The sequence below is a fragment of the Desmodus rotundus genome, chromosome 13 (genome assembly GCF_022682495.2).
Source record: "Desmodus rotundus isolate HL8 chromosome 13, HLdesRot8A.1, whole genome shotgun sequence".
NCBI classification, from domain to species: domain Eukaryota; kingdom Metazoa; phylum Chordata; class Mammalia; order Chiroptera; family Phyllostomidae; genus Desmodus; species Desmodus rotundus.
The window spans coordinates 26,738,966-26,757,422 of NC_071399.1; the positions used below are offsets into that span (position 1 = coordinate 26,738,966).

Sequence of the window (18,457 nt, forward strand, 5' to 3'; positions counted from 1 at the left end):
GGTATGTAGAATTTTCATAAACGTAGCTGAGGGATGACTTTATTGGAAAACTCAAGTTATTCTATCCTGATTTAAGGAGATGTGGTTCCATTTTTTAAATGTTGCTTTTTGCCTTTTATTTAATATCTTTGGTGTTAAATAGTCAAAACTCTAACCAAAGCATTAAGTTGATGACAAGTGCATCATAAAGGAAATCTGTGAACAGTAATGATACTAGGATAATATTTATTGTATTGCCAAAGAAAACCTCGACATTTAAACTTAGAAAAGAACAGAGGTAGAAAAGAGAACTTTTAACTTTCTGCTTATCCATAAAAATTGCCTTTATTTTTGTAATCAGACCCACTACACTGGCCTTTATATGGTCCTTTGCCGTCATCAAGCAAGTGGAGAAATACCTAAACGTGCAATCAGTGCAGTTTGTTACATGTCAGAGAGAAACTCGTTCACCTGATGTATCCGATAACCCACTGCCAAGCAGGGCAGTTTCCAAGCACAGGAAATGTCAGAGTTCCCTTTAAAGATAAATGATGACTACACGAAATTCATAGTTTGTAAATAATTAGAATATTATTGGAAAGCATGCCACTTGTGTTATGCTGGGTGTTCCTAAGAAGAGCATATATTATAATTAGTGTCATTAATAATACTGATTAAGTATCATTGTGTTAGAATCTGTGGAAAAGAATTTCATAATTTCAATTAGGTAAATGAGCAGGCTATAAGCATAGGAGTAAGATTTTGGGGACAGGTGTTGGGGAGGAGAGGAGTGTCCGGGGATGTACTTTGCAGTATGTGCTGAAAAGACACGTTTCTCAGGAAGAACTCTTTCAGTCATGAGATGTGATGTCCCCCCTCTCTGTCCTGGGAGTTTTGCTTTCCTGAGTTGAGGGAAGGAAAGGAGCCTTCTCAGTCTCTTTTCTAGATGCTCTCTCTTTGTCTTCAAAAAGGAGGAAATGAAATTTTCAGAAAGAGATCCTGACCAAGTTAGAGAAACCCTGACGGGGTCTGTGGGATTCTAGATGGTTCATCCTTGGGTGAACCTGAGAGGCCTCTGAACCCCCTGCAATCCACGCAGAATTGCTGTGTATGGAGAGAGAAGAGGACAGGCTTCCCACTCTTGGCCAAACTCAGGTCAACCAGCGACATTTAAGGACACTGTATAGTCATTGCCACGTAATGATGTTCTGGTCAATGGTGGATCACGTATATGACGGTGGTCCTATAAGATTTTAATGGAGCTGACAGTTCCTATGGCCTTGTGACATTGTAGCCATCATAACATCCTAGTGCAACGCATTGCTCACATGTTTGTGGTGATTCCGGTGTAAACCCACTGCACTGCTGGACATACAAGAGTGTAGCAGTATGATTGTGTACAGTACATAATACTTTATAAGGACACAAACGACTGTGCTATTGACTTATGTATTTACTGTACCATAGTTTATATTGTTACTTTAGAGTGTATTCTTTCTACTTATACAAAAAAGGTTTTCTGTAAAATAGTATGCTGTTATACCAGCAGCAGCCTCATACATCTCATGTCTACTGTGTCTTTTGGTTGCATAATTTTCTCTTGTGTCTGATTTAATCTAGTGTTGTTTTATAAATTTAGTGTGGCCTAAGTGTTTAAAGTTTACAACAGTGCACACTAATCACTCACGACTCACTCAGTGGCTCACCCAGAGCAATTGCAATTCCTGCCAGTTCTGTTCGTGGCATATGCCCTGTGTATACAGTGTGCCATTTCTTATCTTTCATACTGTGTTTTGGCTGCATCCTTGCTATGTTTTGGTATGTTTAGATACACAAAAACCTGCTATTGTGTTACAGTTGCTTACAGTGTTCAGTACAATAACGCGCTATGCAGGTCTGCAGCCTAGGAGCAGTGGCCACGCCCTAGAGCCTAGTTGGTTGTAGGCTCTACCACCTAGTTCAGTGATTTGTGCACGTGCAGTCTGACATTCGTGTGGTGATGAACCACCTACGGTGCATTTCTCAGAACGTATCCTCGTCATCGTGTGGCACATGACTGTAGTTGGGTTAGTCTTGCCCAAGCAGTGGTTGTCTTGGCCATGAAAGAAACTGAGGCTTACAGGGGCAGCTCTGAACTTGATCCTGGAGGGGTGAGATGAAGACTCAAGTGGAGAATCAGAACACTGGAGCATTAAGACCAGAGCAAGGAGGAGAGGTATGTGGATCTGAGGACCAAGGCAAGGAGAAATGTTGGAAGCTAAAGCTGGTGATGAGTTAAGAGCAGAATGGGGCGGGTTGAAAGGAAGGAATCATGATGAATGATTCTGAATTGTTTCTGTTAACTAGGAGTGTACACAGATATGCTGGCTGAGCTGGGCACGGGCGGCCAAGGTGGCCGAAAGGTGCTGCAATGGATGAGGCACACTGTTTTCTGAGTCCTGTGGCTAGGCAAGCTCTGGCTAAAATCTTCTATTACAGACTAAAGGTTACCTTAAGAAATCTTTTGTAACAAACTCCGTTTCTTCCCAGAAGCTTGCGTTCTCTCAGGTGGGTCTCATAGCTTTGCCGGGCCATCTTACCCCTTGAGGACAAAGCATCTTCTGTTACTATTAGTTTCAAGAAGAGTCTTGTGTCTGTATTTAACTGTGCAATCTAGTGAAATAATCGAGTGTCCAGCTTCATTCAGAAGAGAGGCTTCTCCCTCCCTAAGGCCTGTTTCATGCCTCCAATGGGGTGGCTTCCTGTTTGCAGAGTGCCGGAATGTTATTTTACTCAGGTGTGATAGGTCATGCAGACAAAGAAATGACTGTCACGAAGGGAGACGTGTTTATTCAGTTTCCTAGAAGTAAGAGGTGTCACATGGCACAAAGAGGCACATGCAGAAGCACCACGTTGGTCGGAGGTAGAAGGAATGAAGGAAATATTGGGCAAGTGCTCCTATTGTGGTTTCCATGGGAATGGGCAAGGCAGGCAAATGGGTTTAGGATTGGCTGCTTTGAATAACTTCAGCAGACTCTGGGGTATAAGGGCTGTCTCTAGCTTTCTGGTACTTGGTCCTGGGGCGATTAGGACAGGGGGATAATGGCTCAGAGTGTGATGGGTATGGGCTTTGGACTGGCTGGTTTGCCTATGAAAGGTACACTCCCAGGCAAGTCTCTAGGAATTACCTAGCCTTGGGAGGGGCAGTGTCTCTAGGGTCAGCAAGATCCCAGATGTCAAAGCACGAGGAATAAAGAAAATAAAAATGCATGATTAATGCACTTCCGCTCTCTGTTCTCAGCTTTCTCTCTTGCCTGATCTCTACCTGGACTACCACCATAAACAGCTCGTCGGACCCACCCAGGAAGGGGAGATGAGGCTCATGAAAGCTCTAGATGGTCCGTCTCTGAGCCGGTATGTTGTGAGTGCTCCTGGAATTGCCACAGCCGGTTCATGTTCGGGGGCATGAGGGAGCTTTCAGGAGTTCTTAAAGAATCCCTCTGGGTCCTTCTGACTGAATTCCAGTGAGGTGGATCTTGACTCACCTGGCTGGTCATTATCTACTTCTAACCCTCCGCCCCTTTGACTAAGGCATGCCTCCAGTTTCATTCTGCTGCAGTGAGGTAGGCTTGTCCCCAGCAGAAGTCCTTGGGGAAACATCCCCTTGTGTAAATGATGCTGTCTGGCTCTCGTCTCTGGGATGCCCCACTGACCCAAGGGAAGACATGTGCACCTGTGTCTGGCCATTCATTGCCTGAGGGTGGTGGACTCCCAATGCAGCCTTTTCTCTTCTCCGCCACGGCAGGCAGATCTAGCAGCACATCTCAGCCACCCTTTAAGCTTGTGCTGAGCTCTCCTCGTGGTCCTACTGAAGCTCCTCTCCCGCTGGGACTAGGGTTGGGCAGAGCCTCCTCCTCCCCTTCCCCACGATAGGGTGAGGCTGCTGGAGGAAGCACAGTACACCACAACTTGACCGGAAGAAATCGCTCTCTGCCTCTTCACACCCAGTCTTTTCACAGCTTCAATGGCGGTGGCTTAAGTGTTATATAAAGTGGTTTTTACTTCTTACAGGCCTTGTCTGGGTGGTCTTTGAAATTCGGCAGTACCTGGAACCTATTATTTTTCAGTCTTTGGGGGAAAACTGAAACAAAACAAGTCACATCCCAATCTCCTCTTAAAATTAATAAAAACCACTAATGAGGAAGAGGAAACCCACATTGAATATCATAAAATGTGCTGAGACTCCAAAGGATTTCAGAAGAAAACCACATCCATCTCTTAAAAAGTTAGTCAAACACTGATTTTTCTGTAATTGAATTACAGCACCAGTGACACCTTACTGCCTCAGTAATTTAATCCATTTCTGTGCTCGCAAGTCAGCTCAGATATTTTTCCTGTATCAAGATTATATAAACCAATATTGTTATTGGTGCTTACTACATTAGTCAAGGAAAGAGTTTGGTGCTATTTTTAAGTATGATAGAATAAAATTATTGGAAATTATATCCAGTGACTGTGTTTGGGCCTCTGGTAATATCAAATGATGAAATTAGTGTTTTCAAAGCTATCAAGCTCCAACTTTCTTTAGATAAATTTAATTGGCCAGCTATGCTTAAAAGGAATATTATTTTTACTCGAGGAATAATTTCTATCAAATGGCTTCATTAACATTTTCATTCAGAGCAAAGCTTATAATGACTGCTGAAGATCTGAGAACAGTATCTCCAGTGTTATTCCTAGCATATGTGAGCTTTTGGTGGTATCGTTCTTCTTATTTATTATTCTAGTTTGTGCTGACTAAATTCTTTTACTTAGTTCTATGGTAAAAATTAAAATTTTACACTAATTAAGTAAATGTTGGCTAGAAAATTCAGGCATTATATTTTATTCTTGCAAATTAGAGTATAAGGCACTCAGATAACTAAATTATAGATGATGTGTATGAAATTAACCAACATCTCTTGCATTCCAGAATGAATTTCAAAACTTGAGCTGTTTTTCACACACCACTCCTGAGTTCCTTGTTGAGTTTAAATTCAGTAGAGAATTGGAATTAAGCTTATTTTGTGAGCGAGGATCAGCATCTGTTTGAGTTATCCAGTGCTGCATAACAAATAACCCCGAAACTTAATGTCTCAGAATAACGACTCATCTGTTATTTCTCATGATTTTTGTGGACGGGGACTTGGGAGTGGCTTGGCTGAGCAGCCCTGGCTCACAGTGTCTAACGTGGTGCAGTCTGATGGTGGCTGCTGCGGGATCAGTAGTTTGCGGGGAAGTCGGGGGACTGGCCAGGCACCTCTCTGTGCGTGAGATCTCTCCTCATGACTGGTCTGTGCTCCCTCACGGCACAGCAGCCTCAGACTTCTTACATGGTGGCGGTTCAGGGCTCCAAAGGCTAGTGTCTTGAGAGAGAGGGAGCCAGGACGAAATTGTATTCCTTTTAATGACCTTGCCTTGGAAGACATTTGTCACTTCTGCCATATTCTGTTCACTGAGACAGTCATCAAATCACAGTCAAGTTCAAGGGGAGGTGACGGACTCTATCTCTTAATGGGAGAATTAAAAAGTTCTCAAGAGAGTCTATGGGGTCAGGAATGTTGTCCATTTTTGGAAAATACAATATTCTACAGTTTGTTCTATGGCTACAATAATCCACATCCCAACCATAAGCAAAATGCACTCATTCCTTCTTGTAAGACTCCAAAATGCTGTGCATGAAGGCGCCAGGCTTTGGCTTAAACTTCATGTTCAAGTTATTTAAGTCAAGTATGGGTGCAGCTAAGGCCTCTCAAGTGCAGTGTTTTATGTGCAGCTACTTCAATAACTTTCCTCTAAAGCCTTGCAAACTATTTAACTAACTGCTATGGATGCTCTCATTTAAAAAGGGGGAAAACAGGAAGGACATAGTAATTCTAAAAACCTGTCAGGCACCCATTGCCAGGGTCTTGACGAGGGCTCAGGCCTCCCACTCTAGGAATGGTTCTTGACTCTGCCCTCCGAGCTCTTAATTCCTCGCTGTGAATAAAATGTAGCCCGTGTATGTAGCTGAGTACTTTTCCTATTTTGCTTTCTGTCTGTGGAAGTTTTGATGTCTAGAGTTCTTTTTATTTTATAATGTTTTTATCCTTTTCTGTCCCAGTTGATGTTGTTTCTACTAGTAGAATTCTCCCCCAAAACCTTATGGCTTTCCTACAATTCATACTGTGGTTCATTCAGTAGAAAAATGGCAAAATATTGAAATAGAAAATCACAAAAATGCACATGGCTCTTACACCTATGAAAAGAAGCTTACCCTTGCTTAATGTAAGAGAAATGCAAATTAAAATTCACCAAGAGAATTCAAGGAGGCTTCTAGAGTGCCAGGAACTTTCTGTTCCTCGTCAGTGTGGTGGTTACATTGGTATGTTTAGTTTGCGGAAATTCACCATCTATGTACTTATGACATGTACACTTTTCTGTATGTGTATTACACTTAAATAAGAAGTTAAAAAGCAAACTATACCAAGATACTCCATCTCCCGTATCAGATAGGCCACATCCCCCAGTTAGACAATCTAGCCTCTACCAAAGGCAGCGGGGAAAGCGGCGCTCCTGTGCGATGCTAGTGTGCACGCAAACTGGGAAACGCCCCCGAGGGGCGTTTTGTAATAGCTGGCTAAGTCGTCGTCTTCTTTTCCTTGAATGCAAAAGGAGCTCTTTCCATTGTTCTCCTGTATCACTTTGCCTCTGTTATGCCTAAAGTTTGCCTAAAGTTTTTCTTTCTTTTTATGTGAAATATCTGTATTTGAATACTACTTGTTCTCTCTTCTTTTTCCTTCTCTTTCTTGAGCCTCCCCTTCTGTCTCCTTTGTCCTTCCTTCATCCTCTCTGCCTTTCTAAATATATTTTAGATTATTGCTGTTTTTAGTTAAGGTTCAACATCGTCTGTTCTTAATTAGCAAAGCGATTGAATTATTTTACTCTTCTCTCAAAAATTAAATTGCTTTGAACTTACATGAAGTCTTTAGTTGAGTATAGTCAGTAGACCTTCATAGGAAAAAAATAATTTCTCACCGTTAAAGTGACAGACTGTGTACTTGGGTTTCTGTAACCTGTTTGGTTTCTTTCTAGATGTGCCCTTGAAATAGCCTGTAGTTTGACTGAAACGTGTACTTTTACACTGAAACATTCAATCCCCATTTACAGAAGGTTTCATTCCTCACTCTCCACATTCCGAAGACTCTACAATCTAGCACAGTATGGTAAAATGCTGCAATATTTTTTTGTAATTTTTAAATATTTCATATCTTGTAACAGTTACAAAAGAGCAGACTATGACTCACACAGTTTTCCTGGAGCCACACTTCAGGAAAATTCATGCATAATATGACCTCACCAGTATTTTGTTGGACAAAGCATCAGCAGAAGTTGATAATTTAGAGTTCGAGAGCTCTGCTTAGGGAATGATAACAAACATAAACTTTCATTATAGTTTACATCTCACGTTTAGCCTTGCAGTTTGTTCTATTCTATACATACGTCTGAAGTTATGATAGGGGACTTTTGATTAACCACAATGCCTGCTCACTTTTAAACAAGGAGTTTAATATCTTTAAAAAATTTGATGTTCGAGTGACTTCTCAGAGAAAAAAACTCACAGATTTTGTAGGCAGAAAATACAGACCAACTATCAGAATAGATAATCAATATTTTCTTAATCCTGAAATGATAATAGCAGCTAACATTTTTAGTATAAAAATATTTTTATTTTTCTTTCACTATCACGTATGATTTTTTAAAATTTTATTGTTGTTCAATTACAGTTGTCTGCATTTTCCCCTACCACTCCCCCCTCACCCCAGCCATCTCCACCTCCCTCCCTTGCTTCCACCCCCACCTTGGTTTTGTCCATGTGTCCTTTATAGTTGTTCCTGAAAACCCTTCTGCCCTTCCCCCCATTATCCCCTCCCACCTCTCCTCTGGTTACTGTTAGATTGTTCTTAATTTCAATGTCTCTGGTTATATTTTGCTTGCTTGTTTGTTTTGTTGATTAGGTTCCAGTTAAAGGTGAGATCATATGGTATTTGTCCCTTACCGCCTGGCTTATTTCACTTAGCATAATGCTCTCCAGTTCCATCCATGCAGCTAACATTTTTTAACACTTGCTTCCTTATAGGCACTTTCCTAAGTGTTTTATATTACATGTAATTAATTTATATTAATCATAATTTTCAGAACTACCACATAAGGTAAAGACTTCAATGATTGGAGATAAGAATAAAAATGCCTCAATAAGTAAATAAATTTGCCTTAATATACTAATGTGTAAGATGGATACCAGTCAACAAATTTGATGATGGGAAAATAATGGAAGATGTAATGAAATGGTTTAAATTATTTTTTCTAAACAGATATTTTAAGAAACTACTGAAGAGCTTGGCTAAAAACACATTTTGGGGTGTGGTTTGATCTTCAAATGTTTAGAAAAAATGGTTTGACCCACTAAAAAGTGTCTTAATCATTTCACAATATATTTAAGTGAAATCACTATGCTGCTGTTCACCTTAAACTTGTACAATGCTGTGTGTCAGTTATATCTCAATACAACTAGAAAAGAATACAAGAAGTCTCTTCAGACTAAGAGTCTCAAGCAAAGAAATTATTCAATGCAACATAAAACTTGAAGATAAAGAAGGGAGTCATTCAAAGAAAGTTAGTAACTTAATTGCCAGGGAACTCTTTCATGACAGAATAGAGGAAGGCACAGGAAAATACAGTATGTGCCATGGGGTTTTTCCTTTTTCTTTTTCCTTCTGCCAGTGGTAAGGAAGAAAATACTCAGGGTTTTGGAGCAGAGGGGAAGTAACTTTCTCTTAGAAAAGAAGATTCAGAGAATTCAGATTCCTATAATTAGGAGAAAAATGTAGATAAATTCTTAGTAATTAAAATAAGGAAGTAATTAAAGTCCTGATAGCTAAAGCAATATGTTTTCTTGTCAAGTAAGTTTGTTCTGTATACATAACATAGAAGTCTTAGGTAATTTCCGATGTGAAGATAAGGCTCAGTGAGTATTAAAGTCAGAAGTATTAAACTTGAATTCTAGTTTATTCAGTACCGAAATATACCTGGGTGTTTGAGTTTCTTTAAATCTTGTTCTGTATTGGCTTATGTTGGTTATGCAAGAGTTAGTAAATGCTTTTCCTCTCTTAATATATTTTTAGGAAAGAGTAATTGGGTGAATGGTGACTAAGTATATTACTTCTTAGCTGGAAAATATACACAGCTCATCTGCGTATCCAAAGTTCAAAACACCAGTCTTTATCTGGTGGTAGTTTATCTGTAGGAAACATGATCAGTGTTCTAGGCTGTAGAGTATTGAGTATTGGTACACTCAAACGTTTTGTGATCGCACATATTTCAGGTTTAATATTTTATAAAGGATTATTACACATATTACCTCAGTGTCTACATGGTAAGCTGAATATTTTCCCATTTCTAATAAAACCTAGCTTCTTAGAGTTCACTGTTTTCTGAGTTTTATAGAAAGCAGCCAGAAAGCAGTATTACCTGGTGCTGTGCTGAGACTTCCTTCCTTCAGCTCTGCGCTGAGTTTGGTGTTGTGTTCCTCTGAGCTTGGCGGAAGCCGGACATGAGGACCTCCAAGGGGATGTAAATGCAGACTTGGGGCTGCACTCTGCTTCCCAGTTTTGAGCCAAGCAAGCAGGCCAGGGACAGCCAAAGTGAGGACATGACAAGAGTTCTCAGCCCAAGATGGCCAAGAGTCCAAGAGTGAAGCCAGTCCTCAGCGTGCCTGGGGTTGATGGTGTTTGTGTCCCTGGTGAGAGCAACTGCGGCAACAACCATATGTGTCCCATTCAGTTCTGAGGTCACGACCGACTGTGGATTTTCTTTCAGACAAAAGTGGTGCCAGTCAGTGCTACTTCTGCCCCTGCCTCCTCATCATACTGAGCCCCACTTTTCTTCTCATTTTAGGTGGTGAGCACACAGTACAATATACAGATGCTGTAGTATAGAATTGCACACCTGAAACCTATATGATTTTATTAACTGATATCACCCCAAAATATTCAATTAAAAAATTAAAAAAATTAAAGTATCCTTTTACCAGAAAATGTAGTGAGTGGAGGAAGAAGCTTTAAATAAATGGTTTTTTGAGAGGAGTGTCCATACATCTCTACACAAACTCAGTTTACTCCTATTCCTACTTCCGTTAGCTATGTCTGCTCTCAACAGAGAGCCTGGCTCCCAAGGTTATTCAGAAAAGAAGCTATGAGGCCTTTCATGCCTCAGTTTCCCTCTTGCCCACTTCCAAATTTACCCATCTTATTCTCCCTCCTAACTTTGAAGGAAAAAAAGTCTTTCCTTTCTTCCCAAAACCAAGTTTTTCATCTTTGCTGGTGATCGTTCTCTTTTCCCACCATGTGTGGAGATTTATTTCATTAGTTTTCCAACTGTATTTCTCTCTTCTATTTATTCCTTTGTCCCTGCCTATAAATGTGTACAAGCATTTTCCTTCCCTAATGTCACACTGTCCCGTCCAGTTACCTCCCTTTCCCTTGCCTTTGTTTCACAGTCAAGCTTCTTGGTAGCATTTTCTTGAGTCACTGGTTTCTCTTCTCTGGTGTACCTCTCACTTCCTTGAAACCTGGTTCCTGTCCTCCCCACTCGACTGAAATTGACATAGCAAAGGTCACCCATGATCTCAAGTGCAGTGTCCTTTTGAGTGGTCAAGTTCCTGGACCTCACTACAACCTCCCTTCTGAAAACTCCTCCCTTGGGTCTGTGAAGCAGCTCACTTCCCCTCCTTCTCCACCTAATTTCACCTTTAATGTCTCCCATGGTTCTCTCCTGGGGTCAGTTTTAATTGGGGCCGAGGAGATGGACTTGGCTTGGCTCCTACCGTGTTCTTTCTAGCAACACTTCTAGGCACGGATCCTCCCATGGTTTCCGTTTTCACTTCTTCCCTAGGGTATTACAGAAATTAGAATGCTTCGAAATATCTGACACACAAATCTAGACGTTGACATTTTTGTTTCCCTTCTTGCCCTGCCCTAACAGAGGAAGGAAGTTACTTTTGGTGAGAAAGGCCTTTGTAATGTGCTGGCTGTTGCAAAGGATCAGAACAAAAGAGGGTTTTATGAGGATATGTAAAACCTTGGAGCAGTTTTTGCCTCTGAGCCCTTTAGAATAACTCAGAATGAATATCGGCATGCCATTTTCCTACACTGAGTCTTCGAGCCCTCACGAGCCCTGTCTCCCAGCAGAAGACGCGGCAGCGCTTTCCATTCTACGTGAGGAGTCATCGCATAAAATATTTTTGAGGCACAACTACTGTATCTTTTATTTAGAAAACTGCGGTGCTTATTACGAGGTACATGGCACCTCTTCACCACAGCATTGAGAAACATCCAGGAAATCGGCCAGGGAAGCCTTCCTGCAGTTTCTGAGTGCGTTCCCTTAGAGGCTTCTCCAAAGTCAGGTCATTCAGTTATGCCGCAGATTTACGTGTAAAGACTGTAGTTGCTTGCCTACTTCTCATTTTAACTAAGTCTTCCTTCCTCTTCCACTTTTTTTCTTTTCTTCCCTTCCTTCCTTTTTGTTCATGGGACTATTTTGCGGGAAACCATTAATAACCCCTGAAAAATTGCACTTCCAACTTTCTTCTAAAGAACAGAAGACACAGATGGCAGAAGTTGAGCAAATACTAAACTGGAAGGGAAAGACTTCTTGAAAAGTACTGTAGCAAAGAAGCCTGAAGTAAGATGTGAGACTTGTGTACATCTTGTGACTCCGAGGGAGAAGGAAATCAGAAAACCTGTCAGAGGAGCTTCAGGAATTCCAAGGCCCTTCCTGTCCCCACAGTATCAGCAAAGAAGGAAACCTGATCCCCCGGGGAGGTAGCTGAGCTTTAGAGATCCAAAATTCACTTAATGTTGCACTCTTCCACGCCTTAGGAAAGTTTATTTCCAACACTCATTAAAAGCCTAATGTACAGTTTTTTGTTTTGTTTTGTTTTTTTGAGGAAGTAAAGATACTGATTTTATCAGACACAAATGGTCCCTTGGTTTTCCTTTTTTTAGACTTAATTTTTAGAGGAATGTGAACCCTCAATAATTTTCCAAGGAGCATTTATTTACAGTCATGCTTTTAAGTTGCAAAGATTCATAAGAAGAACCTTCCTTTACTTGCTTTTCTGCTTTTGTATATTCTAGATGTTTTCAAGGGTTTACATGGGAATAAAACATCTTTATTTAAAATGGAAGTGATCTGGGTGGGAAGGAGTTGGTCATGCTGATGATATATATTGTTTGTTCTTTCCTTTGGTCTCCCAGATCTTTCCATCCACTCACATCTAAACAAAAAGTTGTTTATTCCTTTGTGTTTAGATTTCCATCACAGTTCTTTTTGGAGTCAGAGTGCTCACTAATTACACTGGGAATTTAAGTTGCCCAGTCTAATCAGATGCTACCCAGAGTGTGAAACTTTGCAACATCATTGCATCTTTTAGAATAATCTGCAATGTCAGCAACTCAGCTGCAAAGTTGTTTTTTTTTTAGGATCTAATATTTCTTCAGAAATTGAATGGCAAACAACAAGGAAGCTATTCTTTCATAATTCTGTTTTCAGTGGATTTATGTTTTAGATACATGAGAACACAGGAATTCCAAAATTATCTATCTTGCTCAATAGCAGATGTGAGAACAGACCCCAAACTGAGCAACTCAGTCATTTCCTTTTGCTTAATTTATTATAATGCGTCCCTGTGATCAGTAAAAAATAATGATAGTGTTTTTCTCGAACTTGGCCTTGCATCGGAATCGGCTGGAGGGCTCGTTACACACACAGGTTGCCGGAGCTCACCTCCCGAGTTTTTGATTCAGTGGTTCTGGGGAAGCCGACAATTTGCAGGGCCAGGCAGATCTGCTGGCTCAGAGAATGTGCTCTGAGAACTGTGGCTCTAACGGCAACGTTACGGCATGATCAGTGCTCGTGGGACTTGAATCAGTTTCTGTTTCCACCCTCTGTGTATGGAAGAGAAACTACAAAATTAATGTGGGCATTTTTGATGAAGATCACATATTGAGAAAAATTGTATTAAAAAAACCCTGCTATCTCCTATGATCTCAAAAGTGTAACACAGCGTATGGAAAATACCTGAGATGAAGAGGCCAAACCATCTTTTTCTCAGTGATTGGCGGCTGTGGGACACCTGTCTCTGGTTTTGCCTTTGCAGTTGGCTCCTAGGATCTGGTGTCGGATGGCTATTGCTGGATCCATTCATATACAAGACCCATCCAATCAGCAGTTCAGTTGCATCTTTAATCTGGTTGGCCTATTTGACCCAGAATATTTAATTATCTGTCATCCACCCAGGTGACAGGATTGAATCAGGACATGCTCCTACAACCAAGTCATAGGACACTGGGAGTCTCTCTGGAAATTTTACCTTTGGAATTCAAACACAACCCAAATTCCCTGCGTCATTATTCAAAGAAATGGTGCAAGAGTACCCTAGATGTGTTTTCCTTGGTTTGACCTCACTTTATTTATTTATTTAGTTTTTATGTTTTAGGTGTTTATGCCTTTTGAAGCACTCTTAGGACACCGGTTTCCTCTTTCATATTCTCCACATTGTATTTCAACTTTTTAAAAATTTCATGTGTTAAAAGAGATAAGAGATAGGGGTGCTGTCTGAGCTCAAGCTTAAACACTGTAACAGTGAGCCAAGACGGTGCCATCATAACTGAGCCGTGGGTGTGGCTATGGGTATCCAGCTAGCAGAGGCTCACAGACTCGGGCTACCGGAGGAAGTGGACCCCCATGGCCCACGAGGACTGTGCTCTTATGGGACCATTGCTCTGGCACTTGCTCTGCAGGGGCTGATGAAAAACGCTGAAACTGGTTTGAGCATTAAATACTCATAGCAGCAGAAGTGCTTCCATATTTTTTAATCCAAATGTTTGGTGTCCTGATTTTAATAGAAGTGTGCAATCCCTCTTATTTAGACCTGGGTCTATGGGTATGCTGGCAAAGTAATAGCAGAGAAAACTTGGGGGAACAAACCAACAATATTACATTGGGTTATGATCGCCAAACATGTGTTTCCCTTGCCTTGCCTCATCCGGAATGCTTCCTTTCACTTTTCAAATAGGAATTGAGAGGAAAGGTAACAATTATCACCAGGAAGACAAAGAAAGCCAAGGAAGTCCTTTCAGCCTTTGCCTCTTTCCTTCTCTTCATTTTTAGTCTCTTTGGTTCTACCTCCTAATTCTCCCTTATAGCATCCCCTTCTTCTAATTATTAGAAGATTAGAATCTAATCTTTATTCTTTTTACTATTTAGATTCTACATGTAAGTGAAATATGTGGTATTTGTCTTTCTCTAGGTTATTTCACATAGCTGAATACACTATAGATCTATCCATACTGTGGCAAATGGTAAGATTTCATTCTTTTTTATGGTCAAGTAATATTCCATTACATATATGTACCACAATTTTTATCCACACAGATTGCTTCTGTATCGTGGCTATTGTAAATAATGCTGCAATGAGCATAGGGATGCATATATTCTTTCAAATTAGTGTTTTGGGTTTCTATGCATATATATCCAGAAGTGGAATTGCTGAGTCATATGGCTGTTCTTTTTAATTTTTTTTGTTTTTAAATACATTGATTATGCTATTACAGCTGTCCCATTTTCCCCCCTTTACTCCCCTCTGCCCTGCAACCCCTCCCACCTGCACTCCCCCCTCCCCTTTCCTGTCCATGAGTCATACATGTAGGTTCTTTGGCTTCTCCATTTCCCATGCTATTCTTAACCTCCCTCTGTCTACTTTGTACCTACCATTTATGCTACTTATTTTCTGTATCTTCCCCCCTCTCTCCCCCTCCCACTCCCCTGTTGATAACCATCCATGCGATCTCCATTTCTGTGATTCTGTTCCTGTTCTAGTTGTTTGTTTAGTTTGTTTTTGTTTTTTTAGGTTTGGTTGTTCATAGTTTTGAGTTTGTTATCATTTTACTGTTCATAGTTTTGATCATCTTTTTCTTAGATAAGTCCCTTTAACATTTCATGTAGTAAGGGTTTGGTAATGATGAACTCCTTTAACTTGACCTTATCCAGGAAGCACTTTATCTGCCCTTCCATTCTAAATCATAGCTCTGCTGGGTAGAGTAATCTTGGATGTAGGTCCTTGCCTTTCATGACTTGGAATACTTCTTTCCAGCATTCTTGCCTGTATGGTTTCTTTTGAGAAATCATCTGATAGTGCTATGGGAATTCCTTGTAGGTAACTGTGTTCTTTTCTCTTCCTGCTTTTAAGGTTCTCTCCTTCTCTTTAATTTTGGGTAATGTAATTATGATGTGCCTAGGTGTATACTTCCTTGGGGTCCAACTTCTTTGGGACTCTCCGAGCTTCCTGGACTTCCTGGAAGTGTATTTCCTTTGTCATACTGGGGAAGTTCTCTTTCATTATTTTTTCAAATAAGTTTTCCATTTCTTGCTCTTCCTCTTCTCCTTCTGGCACCCCTATGATTCGGATATTGAAACATTTAAAGTTGTCCCAGAGGTTCCTAAGCCTCTCCTCATGTTTTTGAATTCTTGTTTCTTCATTCTGTACTGGTTGAATGTTTCTTTCTTCAGTATGGTCCAAACTGTTTATTTGAGTCCTGGTTTCCTTCCGTCACTGTTGTTTCCCAGTGCATTTTACTTTATTCCACTTTTCATAGCCTTCACTTTTTCCTCTATTTTGTGACCATACTCAACCAATTCTGTGAGCATTCTGATTACCAGTGTTTTGAACTGTGCATCTGACAGGTTGGCTATCTCTTCATTGCTTAGTTGTATTTTTTCTGGATTTTTGATCTGTTCCTCCATTTGGGCCACTTTTTTGTCTCGGAGCACCTGTTGTGTAGTAAGGGGTGGAGCCCTAGGTATTCGCCAGGTGGGAAAACCTACGTGTCTGCATTGTGATGCTGTCTGTTGGGGAGCGGTCTGAGAGGGAACAGTGCTGCTTGCTTGGCTCTCTGCCGGCTTTCAGTCATTTCCTCCGCTTCCCACAAGCAAATTGGGCCCAGCTGGCGCTGATTCCTGGGTGGGGGGGTTTGTACATTCTAGTACCCTGGGGGTCTCTCCAATGAACTCTCCTGTGAGGCTGGGAGTTTCTTCTGCTACCTCAACCCGCACAGATATTTTCAGTTAGAAGTTTTGAGGTTTTATTTCCCCGCACTAGAGTCCCAGGTTGCGCTATCTGTCTCACTCCCCACTAGTTCCTCCCAGTTTATCTGCACGCAAATGTGAGACTGCCTGCCCCACCAGCTGCTGCCTGCCCCAGTCCTCCAACTGCCACCTTGCTGTGAGTCCTCTCTGCCCTGGCTGCCTGTCTTGCCCCTCCTGCCAGTCTGGATGAATGTTTTTTCTTTAACTCCTTGGTTGTTGGACTTAAATGCAGTTTGATTTTCTGTCAGTTCTGGTTGTTTTTTGTTTTTAAATTTGTTGTTGTCCTTCTTTTGGTTGTGCAAGGAGGCCCAGTGTCTCTACCTACACCTCCACCTTGGCCAGAAGTCCTCCTTTTTAATTTTTTGAGGACCCTCCACACTGTTTTTCATAGTGGCTGCACCAATCTACGTTCTCAACAACAGTTCCCTTTTCTCCATATCCTTGCCAACACTTGTTTGTTGATTTATTGATGGTGGCCATTCTGACAGATGTGAGGTGATATCTCATTGTGGTTTCAATTTTCACCTCTCTGATGATTAGTGACGTTGAACATCTTTTCATATGCATTTTGGCCAACTGTTTGTCCTCTTTGGAGAAGTGTTTATTCAGGTCCTCTGCTCATTTTTAAATTGGATTGTTTTGGGGTTTTTTGGATGTTGAGCTAGATAAGTTCTTTATAATTTTTGGATATTAATCCCTTATTAGATGTATCATTGGCAAATGTCTTCTATTCAGTAGGTTATATTTTTGTTTTGTTGATGGTTTCCTTTGCTCTGCAAAACATTTTTAGTTCAATGTAGTCCCATTTGTTTATTTTTTATTTTGTTTCCCTTGCCCAAGGAGATATATCAGAAAAAAATATTGCTAATAAAAATGTCAGAGATTTTACCAACTATGTTTTTGCTTCTAGGAGTTTTATGGTGTGAGCATTATATTTATGTTCTCAATCCATTTTGAATTTATTCTTTTTTTAAATGTATTTATTGATTATGCTATTACAGTTGTCCCATTTCCCCCCCACTCCACTCCATCCTGCCCACCCCCTCCCTCCCACAGTCCCCCCTATAGTTCATGTCCATGGGTTATACTTATAAGTTCTTTGGCTTCTACATTTCCTACACTATTTTTACCCTCCCCCTGTCTATTTTCCACCTATCATCTATGCTACTTATTCTCTGTACCTTTACCCCCCCCCCCACTCCCCTATTGACAACCCTTCATGTGATCTCCATCTCTATGGTTCTGTTCCTGTTCTAGTTGTATAATGTAATTATGATGTGCCTTGGTGTGTTCCTCCTTGGGTCTAGCTTCTTTGGGACTCTCTGAGCTTCCTGGACTTCCCGGAAGTCTATTTCCTTTGCCAGATTAGGGAAGTTCTCCTTCTCATTATTTGTTCAAATAAGTTTTCAATTTTTTGTTCTTCCTCTTCTCCTTCTGGCACCCCTATAATTCGGATGTTGGAACGTTTCGAGATGTCCGGAGGTTCCTAAGCCTCTCCTCATTTTTCTGAGTTCTTGTTTCTTTATTCTTTTCTGGTTGGATGTTTCTTTCTTCCTTCTGGTCCACACCATTGATTTGAGTCCCAGTTTCCTTCTCATCACTATTGGTTCCCTGTACATTTTCCTTTGTTTCTCTTAGCATAGGCTTCATTTTTTCATCTGTTTTTCGAACAGATTCAACCAATTCTGTGAGCATCTTGATAACCAGTGCTTTGAACTGTGCATCCGATAGGTTGGCTATCTCTTCGTCACTTAGTTGTATTTTTTCTGGAGCTTTGAAGTGTTCTGTCATTTGGGCTTTTTTTTTTTTTTTTTTTTTTGTCTTGGCGCTTCTGTTACTTTAAGGGGCGGGGCCTTAGGTGTTCACCGGGGCAGGGTAATGCTGGTGGCTGCACTGTGACGCTGTACGTGGGGGAGGGGCCGAGAGGGAGCAATGGTGCCCGCCTCACTCTCTTCCGGCTTTCAGTCTTTCACTCTGGTACCCACAATCAAACTGGGCCCCTCTGGTGCTGGTTCCCCAGTGGGTGGGCTTGTACACTCTCTAGGCCCCTGTGGGTCTCTCCAACGACCTCTCCTGTGAGGCTGGGAGTCTCTCCTGCTGCTGCCCCAACCCCTACAGGCGCTTTCAATCAGAGGTTTGAGGCTTTATTTCCCGGAGCTGGAGCCCTCGGTTGCGCAGTCTGCTTCGCTCCCCGCCATTCGCCCGGTTTATCTGTGCGCGAAGGTGGGGCCCCGGGGTGCTACCCACTGCTCTGCCTGCCCCACTCTCCGCCACT

General features: G+C 41.3%; 1 protein-coding gene across 2 annotated transcripts in view; it reads left to right on the top strand.

The window, feature by feature from the left end:
* Positions 1-3,334: 3,334 nt before the first annotated feature.
* PSD3 (pleckstrin and Sec7 domain containing 3) overlaps positions 3,335-18,457 on the top strand; it is a 535,098-nt gene continuing 519,975 nt past the window's right edge. Inside the window, exon 1 of one of the 2 annotated variants that reach the window (XM_053916640.2) lies at positions 3,335-3,372. The gene's annotated coding sequence lies outside the window, so the exon portion shown is untranslated. The remainder of the gene's footprint in view (positions 3,373-18,457) is intronic. The other variant, XM_053916638.1, reaches the window with a different exon arrangement.